Source organism: Stegastes partitus, unplaced genomic scaffold, assembly GCF_000690725.1.
Source record: "Stegastes partitus isolate 25-593 unplaced genomic scaffold, Stegastes_partitus-1.0.2 Scaffold58, whole genome shotgun sequence".
In the NCBI taxonomy this organism is placed as follows: domain Eukaryota; kingdom Metazoa; phylum Chordata; class Actinopteri; family Pomacentridae; genus Stegastes; species Stegastes partitus.
In genome coordinates this window covers 19,331-31,058 of record NW_007577789.1, presented here as the reverse complement: position 1 = coordinate 31,058, position 11,728 = coordinate 19,331, and positions in this window count along the sequence as shown.

Sequence of the window (11,728 nt, the reverse complement as noted above, 5' to 3'; positions counted from 1 at the left end):
GTCTTAGTTCACGCTTAATGTCATACGGACGTTACTTGAAATGATTAATTAAAGTGGCCTTTAAACAGCAGATTTAAATGTACTCATAGGTAAGCCAATGTTGTGGGAACGTTTAGGAATGTTTAGGAAACTGCCTGTTTATGAAATATTGCTTTAAAAAAATCTGTAATGAATTTGTAATTTGCTTAATTTCACAAGCTGCAGCTCTACCCAGTACCAAGTTTTCTTTTAGTTCTCAGAATGTTCTTCTTAAAAGGCAAGGTGGCGTTCCCACAAGGCTTTTTCCGGATATTGCAAGAACGTCCTTCCTTTGTTTTCACGAAACATTGTTAACTCAACAGCAACATCCCCAAAACATCCTCAGGCAAAATGTTCCTCCTTTGTTAACATATCACATTACAAGAACGCTTTATAAAAAACACACTCTGTCTTCTGAGGCCTTGATAACATATTGATAACATTTTCTGAATTTTGGTTTGAGAATGTTCTTCTTTCGTTATAATGGAACACAATCTAACAACCTCCTCCACACGTCTACCCTCCAACCATCTTCTGAATGTTAAAATGTTCTGAGTTTACTTTCAACCTCACAGGAACATTATTTGAAATGATAAATATCCTTAAGATGTTTTTTGAACATTAGCAGGAACATTATCGGAAGCTGTAGTTCATGTTAGCCCATGTTGTTGGAATGTTCTGTGCTTGCTGGGTTATTTTCACACATATTCATCCACCTTGTGCTCACATACTGGACAATGCATCGCTATGCCAAAAATGTTGGATGTTTCAAAATGAAATTGGATACTGTGTGGATTAGACTTTCACACTTCGCCTATAACAGATACAGCAATCTGCAAGGAACAGGACTATAAAGCTTACTCTCACAGTTTTGGTGCATTGCTCGTGTAAATAGAACAGCTACAACAGCATAACTTTGACAAGAAATGAAATAAAAAAATAAAAGCGAGAGAGTTTACTCCCAAATAACATAATTGCATCATTCAGCAAGTTTTATTTCAACACCTCCAGACAAGTCCGACTGTAAAAGTTATCGTTATCCGTAATGCACCCTTCTGTTCGCCCTCTTCCTACTCAAACAGACTGTCAGTCCTGGTGGATCTGGCTCACTTGCAGCCACACCACAGGCAACGGCAACTTCCAGACTCTGAATTTGCGGAGGCAGAGTCAGGGAGGGGGCAAATTAGATCTAAAATCCATCCATCTGTCCGTCCATGCCTCTGTCCCTCCATGCATCCTCCAGTCTCATTTTCCTTTCACCTGCTCCACTTTCGGCCTCCCTGGGGTTCATTATAATGGCACAACCACAGACAGTGTGGCGCTCCTCTGTTGTGCCCCCGCTTGCTTGTTCAGATTAAAGGGCAGAGCACCTTTGTGTGGATGCATGTTCCGTTAAACACCTACAGGAAAAAAATAAAATTATTGAATACCTGTTTTCTAGGCTGTTGTCAAGGTGGTTCAAGGAGTTGCACTGCAGATAATACAGTTACAAAATTACATGTTTCGCTTCCCCCGAGAGACATTTCTTCATCTGCGAAAGGTGAGATGTAGCAGCAGACGTTCAGGTGCAATCCTCGGCTAGAACAGTGTGGGATGACTGGTGTACACATACCCCCCTTGTGCAATCTGTCAATAATCAATGCATGCACCGTGCATGTTGCGGATCAGCAGTGTGCACCTTTGTACGTGTGCCGTTGTGTGCGTAATGCTTGTTTAAGGCAGCACACTTTGATACAATTTTCCCTCGAGTCCTATTTTAAGTCATCCTATGATCGATTCGTAATAGCTCATTGAAGCAGGGCCAGTGGTCTGCTCACAGCCAACCTAGAATTCTCCACAGGATAAACTCATTGTGCTTACAAGTGAGAGGCGATTTCAAAGGCGCATTAAAGATAACGGCACGTAATAAACGGCTGCTTTTGCATTATCATCACAAACGACATCGCCCAATTCAGCAAAGATGTCACATTTTCCGGCAATTCCTCCTTAGAGCTATGATCGGCAGCACAGTTGGACTCGGGGATGTTCTTATTATACGGTATACCGCGAATCAAACGTAATCGTAAGAGAAGGCTTTGGATTTAAAACCTGAAAACATGACATGTTTTCTGAGGGATATCAGCGCGATTGCTCATAGCTAACAGATATTGCGTGAGAGGCTGTAAAGGTAATGAATTTGCTTGAGGTAAATAAAGAAAAAGACGGATTCAATGTATGTTGGAAGCTGAAAATGTGTTTAGATTAAAAGTATGTTTTTGTATGTATTTAAATCCAATCTAAACTCAGCTCTGTAGACTCTGATTTACAAAAAAAAAAGGCGCAATAAATAAATAAAAGACACAAATCTAAACGTTTCAATCGGTGCAAAAGTTCCTCCTGAGGCAACAAGTTATGATCAAGATAAGATAAAACTTTATCAATCCCAAAGGAAATTAGTTTGTCAGATATTCCCCAGAAAGAAAAAATAAATGACAAAACATAAAAAATGCAGCACCTAAAAAGTAGAAAAGCAATAAGATATAAGCACGATGCATTGCTGAATTAAAATAAGTAAAATGGAATTGAACAGTAAAAAGTACCGCGGTGGCAACTGTACTAAAACAAAAGGTAATATGGAACATGATAATAAAATACTGCTCCTGAAAAATGAGATGAAAATGAAATATTGCACATTACAGTGACAACGTTGCACATTAAGGTGAAATATTGCACGTCATCAGAATGCTGCAAATGAAAATGAGACGCTACACATGATATGGAAACTGTTATTGCACAAACTATTGAGAAAAGCAATATTGCAAATGATATTGATTTTATTGTTTGGATGTAAGGCTCCAATGTTTTAGTTGTCATATGCTGCGGCTGTATTTGAAGAATACTGACATAATTCTATCCTGAGCTGAGCCTTCATTAGGATCATTTACAGTGTAGTAAAGACCATAAGCATGACCTCATTAAAGGGAACCAACCACCTCATCAGTTGATACCTACAACGTACATCTCATTTTGCGCATTTGAGCCGAGAAGTCTGATTGGATTTTGAACAAGAAATTATCCCCTCAAAGGATAATTTGTTGTCTAAAATGCTTAAAAGCTAATCTTATGTGTTGTGCAGTGTATAATCTAACATAATCTGGTCCCCTGGCACGCTGTTCCATCAGTCTGCATCTTGTTTTGTCTGGCCTTTTGTGTTCATTGCTAACATTTTAGTGACAATTAGAAGCCAACACCCTCCTCCTAGAAAACTGCTGGTCATCCTGTCTCTCCTCACCGCCCCCTCCATCACCCTCGTCTCCACCGTGTCACTTCGGCGCTGCTTACCTCCCCATGAACTGTCACATTCTTCAGCACAGTGTCGCGCCATGCTTCACCTCTCCTTCCCTTCTCACGCATGTGTCAACCAGCAAAAAAAAAAATAACGCCTCGAGGCTGTTCTCCCCCCTTTTTTGTGTGTGTCATTTTCTTTATCTTATTTTGATGTGCTTGACAGATGATGTTAGGCGAGGGTTCCCATGGCAACTGCATCTTAAACAGGCACGCCTAATGTGTCTGTGTTAACTATTGTTCGTGGCCACCATCGAAAAAGTGCTGTAATCGCAGCAGGGTGCCTGGCATTTTTTATTTTTTCTGTCGCTGGGTGAGGAGTGAAGCGATTTTTTGACTTTCGAAGTGAGAGGGATGCAGAACATGCTTTCACTGTCTTCGGTTTAATGGTCAGTTACAGTGGTAGATAATCTGGAAGGGATGGAGCTAATTATTTATGGATAAATTAAATATGCCTCTTATTATTTACACTTTTTTCCCCCCACTGTTTCTCGCTGCCGTCATCGTTATCACCGAGCTGTTTAAACATAAAGGAGGTAAACACAATAACAGCATTGCCTATATGGTGTTATGCACTCAGTGAAATTGCTTTTGGAGATATAATAACTCTGCGAAGCTCATAATGTTCCATTTATATCGAGGCAGTGCTAAGGAGTTTGCTGATCTCGACAGTGTGGTCAGTTCTCTGGGAAGTAGATTGGGATGTTGTGTTAAACTGCAGGATCTAAACACAACACAGGATGCAGAATAAAATAAAAAAAAGAGTCACAGCTACAGTCTCCTTGTAAATGTGAACTGCTGCAGCATGTTTGTCTGCTTGTCAGCGAAGTGCATCAGTAGTGTGTCAACATGTCTCGCTCACAAGCATCTGTTCAGTCCTGGTTGTAAGAAGAATGTGTTGGTTTTTTTGTTATAGGAATACTCCAGTCGTGTTCTAGGAATTCAAATGGCCCGTGACCTTAGAAGTAATATTCTCACGCCTTGTTACGTATCCCGACATGACCCTCTTTTGCTAAACGGACTGGAAGACGGTGGCTCCTCCACTCGTGTAAACTGATTAATATTTAAGATATTCGTCTCATAAATCAAACGATGCATTCTGACAGCTCATTTTGAGAGATATCGCTGCTTGATTTGTTTTAATCAGTGGGGATTAACTTTACAGTGACCCACCCCCGGTTCCGCACATTTGCCACCTTCTTTGACTCCACATGATAACGAAGCAGACGCAGATAAGTTTGCAATCGCACAATCTGTCTTTTCTCATCAGCTCAGAAAGAAAAGAAAAAACCCAGTAGCTCAGATGTTGGAGTGTGGAAACCGTACTAATCCCCTCTGCTGGAGTGCAGAACATTCCCACAAGACGGAACCTATACCTATGCAGCACAGCTTTCTCTTTGGGAGGATGAACTTGCAGCCTCATTGGTTCGGATGTCGTATCATTTATCTCGGTTGCGGTGTGACATGATTTGCAGCGGACTTAACAGTCGTGCTACGCAATCTGCCTCCAAGACTGCTGAGTGCCAAAGGTTTGGAGAATATGTGTATGTGGTTTTCTCCTGAACAAGGACATCTCGCCACTCCCATCTTGCCCAACCTCCCCCCACCCCCACTGCTGTCCTATACCTGGTTTCCCAGAGCGAAGAGAGCCGCTGCCCAGCGAGGATTGATGGACTGGCTGTGGATGCCATTAGAAGGGAGGCGCTGATTATAAAGCTGAGATGTGGAGGGGAGCCGCATGATGAAATGGCAAGGCTCATTGAGGAGTGTTCAGTGACCGGCTTATACAGTGGGTGGCCTCTGTGGATGTCAGTGTGGATACAGTAATTTAGTATGTACTGCTCGGCGCGTACTTCCAGGTGATAGTGCGCGCCGGCTTCTTATTGCAACGGTGCTGGAGACGTGTGAATACACATTAATAGCATCAGATTCATAAGTGTTCATGCTGGTAGTCACAGTCTGAGTACAGTGTGTTCATTATATTGTACATTCAGAGTGTTGCATTCAAGAAACTGCTTATTTTAACTGTGCACATGGGCAGTACTTCATATTTTCATGTGTCAGGCGTAATATTTCAGTTTCATCTCATTTTTCTGCTGCAATATTTCATTATCATGTGTGATGTCACTAAATACTTCAGTATAATTGCCAGCATTACTTTTTATTGTTCAATTCTAGCATTTATGTAGCCTACTTATATTATTTTCAGTAATGTCTTGTACTTATATCTTATTGCTTTCTACTCCTAGGAGCTGCATTTTTTTAATGTTTTGCTTTTTCAGAGCGATGTCTGTCAAAAGAATTTCCTTTGAGATTAACAAAGTTTTATCTTGTCTTATTTTATCTAATCTTGAGAACACCATAATAATAAAATATTGTATCGCAGCGTCCTACATTTTCTCCATGTTTGTGAAAGCACCATTGGTTTAGCAATAATTTCCAGACGTAAGTGAAACAAAGACACCCTGATTTCTTTCTGTTGCGATTCCAATTAAATAACATGTCCTCAAAACCAACACAGGTAATTATTTTTAAAGTATTAACAATAAGGAAATAATCCATATTAGATAAAAGTGTGTCGCCTCTGCACTGACATCTAACCATAACACAGTTTTCTGTGCCGGTCACAGGCTGGTCAAAGGCACCATGGAGAGGGGTTTACCTCGAAAAAGTGCCAAAAATCGGTGAGAGCAGCCAAACTGTCTGGTTTGCTCCCCACAGACACGTTTGCAGTTGGCACAAAAATAAGAGACCTAGATTCATATTTATAGTTGCTGAAAATTATCTCTACAAACGTTCTGAAAACAGACAGATGGCACCTTCGGAGCAAACTCTTTTTTTCTTCTAGAGTCAAAGCGACGTCCCTTTAAAAGTCCAGATTACAAGGAGCACAGTGCAGGACATGGTTGATTCGCTTTTGTAGACGATGTAGCTACAACGTTCTGGCAAAGGAAGAACACTGAGAGGGCCTTTGTTGGATGATTATAATTTACATAAAAGAAAAATAGCACAGTTTCCAATCGGTTTCTTCATCAAAAGGTCAGTTAACCCTGTCATCCGTTTTTATCATTTAGTCTTTGTGGAGTTGAGGGTTTAAAATTTAACCTAGTAAGGTCTGCTAATGGTCTTAAGCACCACCAATGAAATTCTGTCCACTTCCAGTTTCTGTGCAGCCAGATACCAGGAAAACTTTACTTTACATTTTGGGGAACTGACCTTTTAGGGCGTCTGTGGTTATTTTTTTTTATTATCACAATAAAAGCACTTCAGCACCGGAGGGATGCCGCTGCAATCACTGGTTTTGTAAGGAAACACGTATTGCATTTGCAAATAAGGTGTCCAAGTGGAGACAAGTAATAATGAAATGCAGTATGGTGGCTGAACCCCCCTTGGGGGATGTTGTGAGAAATGCTTGAGAGGATGATGGATTTCTTTCAACAACAGCAGAGCAGGATTTGACAAAAATGAACAGGGAAAATATGGCTCTTTGCTTGTTCGAGCAGGCGGGTCTGGTCTACCGAGTTAAATGCTGCACTTTGATCTAAAAGCTGTCAAATAGAGCAATCAGCAGCATCCAATCAGGGGGAGAAAGCTCTGATGTGCTGATGAAAGCTGTAAAAGCTGACACCGAATGTTGAGAGATGTTTTTCCAAATCTACAAATAGTGCAGGTTTCTACCTGAACATGCGGTTTCCTACAGCATGTATTGCTTTAAACCACAGGAGTGTTAATGTAAAACAGTCCGACGGAGCGCTGCTTCCTCAGAAGGGGACAGTGGGACTTTTTTTTGCAAAGAAATTCCAGATATTTTCTCTTGCAAAGCTTTGATATTGTAATCAAAAGAGCTGCTGATGACACAACGACTGCTGCTTTTGTCACTGTTTTGCTCTCACGCTGGATACTAGACTTATTTTTTCCCCCCAATATGCTCTGGAGGAAGACAAACACTCGACGCTGTTAACACATGCATAATTTCCTGACAGCATACTGTGTTTGAGGAGTGAGAGGAATTCACAAGCTGTCATCCCCGTGTTTCCCTTGCTCATCTGTGACATATTTCTGAGATGCTATATTTGACAAATTTCTTCTGCCCATCTGCCGGTGAAGGATAGGCCTGTGGGCAGCTGACGCCCGCTTGACGACACATCAATTTTTGGGGCCTTTAAATTGACAAGACTCTTTGTTTGAGAAGTGGCATGAAGACAAATGAGCGCGGGCGGGCCGACGTGAACGGTGCATTGCGGACATCATTCTGCCCCAGATGATCAGCCATCATGAGTTTTACTATCTGGCAATTTATCTGAGCTGCCCCGCTGGAGACGATGAGTGTTTTGGGGGCGTCGCTTTGTCTGCTCCTTTTTGTTGGCGCTCTGCAGTTTGAGACTTATTTTCAGTCCAGTGCGTGCGGTTTCACAGCTTTGCAGTTGAGCCAAGCTTACATGAAGACATCCGCGATGCTGTGTAATGATTCCCGTGCATCTGCAAGGAAATGTGGAGCGCTGTCGAGGTCATCTGTAGAAACAGACCGACACGGCAAGGCTGGAATGAGAGGACTCAGCGATGGGGAAGTCTGTGTTCATGTGTGTGACTATGAGGAAAGTCTATATGCGGATTGAAATTTGGCTTATCTGTGCCTTGTCATAAAAGATTTTCAATAACTGTGACTGATCAGCTAAACACAGCTTATCTTATTGATATGTGCAGTGTTTTTGTAACACACTTAAACGGGCAAAGCTTCTTACGGAGACAAAGCAAATTCATTAAATTCGAAGATAAGATCTGTTCTCTTTGACAGTCGGCGATAGCGTTAATCACCGGGCATTAGATTTATTATCTTTGCTTTCCACCCAAAAAGGCAGCAAGTATTTGAAACAATGTGATTTTTTTTTTTTTTTTTTTTTTAAAAACAACAATGTTTGAAATGCAGAAGCAGGTACAAATATAAGTTTACAACAGCATCTCTCTGATGCTGTGAGGAGGTGTAAGTGACTCATGGCTCCCTGATGAAATGAGTTACAGGTACATTTGTTAAATTTACCCGTGTTTTGCACCACCAGTAGCTATGATAATATAATAAGCGTGCATTTTTTTCTGCTATATGATGTATATAAAAAGGGAGGCTGGCAGTTTGAGCTTTTAGGGACAGATGAGGATGGAGCTATAGTTTATAATTACAATTCTTTTCGATTTATTTAGAATTACACATGGAAATTGAAAGGCTAATTCCTGTGTTGGTGCAGGAAATATATTCAGGCCAACAAAACTGAAAGAAAAACTTACTAAGAAATCAGCATTTCCCTGTCTTCTTGTTTTGTGTGTGGCGGAGTTAAGAAAGCTTTCACAAGGAATTCAAGTATTTATGCAGAAACTTAATGCATATATAGTGATTTTTTTTTTTTTCTGGTCAAAATTGGGGTGGTTAGCTCCATCGCCTCACAGATAGAAGATCCCCGGTCCACATCCCGATTAGAACGCCTGGGATCTTTCTACATGGAGTTTGCATGTTCTCCCTGTGCAGCGTGGGTTCTCTCCGGGTTCTCCGGCTTCCTCCCACAGTCCAGAAAACATGTTGGGGTTAATTGTTCATTCTAAATTGTCTGTAGGTGTGAATGTGAGTGTGCTTGGTTGTCTGTCTCTAAGTGTAGCCCTGTGACAGACTGGTGACCTGTCCAGGGTGTCCACTGCCTTCAACCTTATAAACTCCAGCCCTGCGTGACCCTAGTGAGGATTAAGCGGTGTATAGATAATGGATGGATGGACAAAATTGTGGGGAATTCTAACAAATAGAGTTTAAATAGAACTAAAGACAGGCTGCGTTCCAGTGTAGTATTTGATAATACCCAAATTAATAAGGAAGGGGAATTAGCTCAAACGGGGGAGCGTTTTCTGAGCATGCAAGGGTCAGTGTGATCAGTGTCTGCATTCTCCAGGAGACGTTTGGACTCAGCAGTTGCCCAAGGCTACTGATCAGCAGGTCAGGGGTTCAAGCCCCACCACAACCGAGCTGCCACCGTTGGGCCCTTAAACCCATCCGCCTCAGGAGGTTTGGACTGCGGCTGACCCTCTGCTCTGACCTCAGCCCTGTAACAAGCTGGGATGTACGAAAAGACAGTTTCCCTTGTGGGATCAATAGAAAAATGTAATAAATGTCAACTGCAGTGGAAAACCACCAAAAAGCAACCGTAGAAGATAAAAGCTTAAGTATTCATTGTTGAAGTTGCTCGCATCAAATTTTAAAAATGTTGCGTCCACCACTTGCACAGTGTAAGCTAAAATGAAATGAATTAAAAATCATGACATGGTTTCTATTTTATTAAGTCTGAGATCCTGAAAAAAAGCAGCCAAAAGCGTATATCCTATTTGAGGATTATATTGTGGGCATTTTGTTTTACCGTCTATGGAGAAACGACAAACAAGGGAAGACAGGGATGTTCTGTAAATGCTGTTTCCCTGCGAATACAACAAGGCCCCCTGGCTGGGACCTTTATATCTTAAAAGTGGCTTTAATCAATATGTTTTTATAGCAAAAGCTCAAGTGACTGTGTATTGTAAGAAAGGTCACTCATAATGACAAACCAATAGAGAATTATCATTTGACTCTGCAGTTACCTTCAGCACTCGGGAGCGTCCTTTCACCGCATTGTGATGGCTTTCTGATTTGCAAATTTACTTTGTTCACTTTTACTGCTTTCAGAGTGTCCTTTTTGGCCCCTCCAGGCAGGTGCTTTTAAGAAGGAACACCTAAAAAGGGATGAGTATTGGATTTTCCATCAGGTAGACAAAAACATGGCTCCAAAAGAACGCTAGTTTGTCTGGTGGTTGAGCAAAGAGTCAGCTATTTTTTTCAAAAAAGTTGCTTTTCAACTTTATGGATGGCAATGAATAGAATATGTCAGAACTGAAGGAGCAAAGAATCCCTCAAATATGTGACTGCCAACAATGCAACAAACACATTGTGTGAAGAAACGAAAAGACCAACAGCAGGAAGTTTTGTGCTATAACTCTATTATATTGCTTTCAGGTAAATAGATTTTCGTGGCTTTTAACATAAATCTTACGTATCATTGATTCAACACAGCTTCAGCTTCGTCCGTCTTGACTTCTACCTCTTGATGTCACAATTGTTCAGTAGTAGTTTGGCACCGCTGCAGCTTCAGTAGGTGCTTTTGGTTTCGTGCAGGCTAGAGACACATTTACAACACACCCACTTACATACACCGCAGTGCCCACACAATATGAGGCTACATAGACAAGAGTGGATGCTGTCTGGGGCTATTCCGGTCATCCATGACTCAAGCAAGATCTGTAGTACAGCGGCGTCTGTACGTAATGATGTAAAGTACATTAGTTAGATAACCGTCCTAATATAAGCGCTTTCCCATATCTGGTCTACTTTGGTCCAAGAACTTCAGAAGTATAAATAAAAAAAAAGTATTTCTGTCTCATTTTAAGGAAAAGAAAAGCCAACTCATGCAATGCACCTATTTTTGGAGGCTTTCAGTACCACACATTGTTTTCAGAGCTTTCACCTCCCGCGATACTGTCATACTTCATAGAGACGCTCCTTGATGCCGCCTCTTTGAAGTTCAAGAACCAAAGAGCCCCAGACGGTTTTGTGGAGAAAGACCTTTAATGGGAGTCTGTTTGAAGACACTGAGTTTTGAGTCGAAGCAGCTGCAGCGCCTCACCCATCACTGTCTCCATCATCATCCCTCTCACACAGATGATTAGGTGTGCGGAGACTAGAACTGATGTGGACCCGGGCTGATTGAATCATAAAGTGACCCAAATGAAAGAATTGATTGGCCTCGCAATCATGACGCGTGTGAAATGAGCGGCGGCCCAAAGTCTCCGACACACTGATCCATTAGGATTCTTCTCCAGCTTGCTTGTGATTCACAGACACATTGTTCTGACAGCTACTTCATGGGGTTGACATTCACACTGAGTGCTTGTATTACAGCGGACACATCTGATTGGCTTACACCAGCGAGTGTATGCGGGAGATTATATTAGAGATAGACGACGAGGTAAAACGATGGATTTGGAATTTGAATCACCTTCGGTTTGCGTCTCATAACAGTGATTGCATTTGTATGAGGCGACTGTGATGCTTTTAAGAAATTTCATGCGTTGCTGCGCGTCACTTTTTCTTTCTGTATTTTCTCACGGCCTCTGCACACATTTATAGATTATGTATCATCATCATACACCCATACTGTATGTAATGCACTTACTGCTTCTTTTGCACTTTTGAAAAGATCCTGAACTGCCTTTAGTTGTCTGAGTACTTGTATAAACTTTGATTTAAACTAAATGGAACATATGCAAAATCCATCCATCCATCCATCCATCATCTATATACCACTTAATCCTCACTAGTAGC